Source organism: Gavialis gangeticus, unplaced genomic scaffold (assembly GCF_001723915.1).
Source record: "Gavialis gangeticus isolate Ggan-Ray unplaced genomic scaffold, GavGan_comp1, whole genome shotgun sequence".
In the NCBI taxonomy this organism is placed as follows: domain Eukaryota; kingdom Metazoa; phylum Chordata; order Crocodylia; family Gavialidae; genus Gavialis; species Gavialis gangeticus.
Window position 1 is genome coordinate 72,215,785 of NW_017729034.1, and position 447 is coordinate 72,216,231.

The following is a 447-nucleotide window of genomic DNA, read 5'->3' on the forward strand; positions in this document are numbered from 1 at the left end:
GGAAAGAATAAGGGTATGTAGTGCTAGCTCTGAAATTGAAAACAGGATAGCTGCAGCACTACACCCAAGCTAATTCTCCCTGTTTCTTCACAGCTACACTGGTTCCAGGACCTAAACTAGCACTTCAAAACTGCATTGTATTGACCAGAAATTGTGCTATGCAAGCAGCAAGTGTGCAGTGCTGCATTATTGTGTAGGGATCCTCAAAAGAAGAGGTACCCACAGGGAGTATTTGTAGATCTGGGAGAAGTCCCCATCTCTTAATGGCACAGCTCAAGTATTTCACCACAAGACCATCCTCTTTACTGTGGGTTTTATAGCTATTGGAGTCCCAGTCATAGATCATGACTTCACTTTCCAAACTCAGCACTGGCCCTTGCCCACAAAGGATTTATAGTCAGACTTTGCTGTTCTTGGGTTTCATGCAAGTTATGTTCTGAGCAGATA

The 447-nt window shown here is 43.6% G+C and overlaps 1 protein-coding gene across 1 annotated transcript in view; it reads left to right on the forward strand.

The window, feature by feature from the left end:
* Positions 1-447, forward strand: part of DYNLT1 (dynein light chain Tctex-type 1) — a 9,944-nt gene that overhangs the window by 7,779 nt on the left and 1,718 nt on the right. The window lies entirely within an intron of this gene.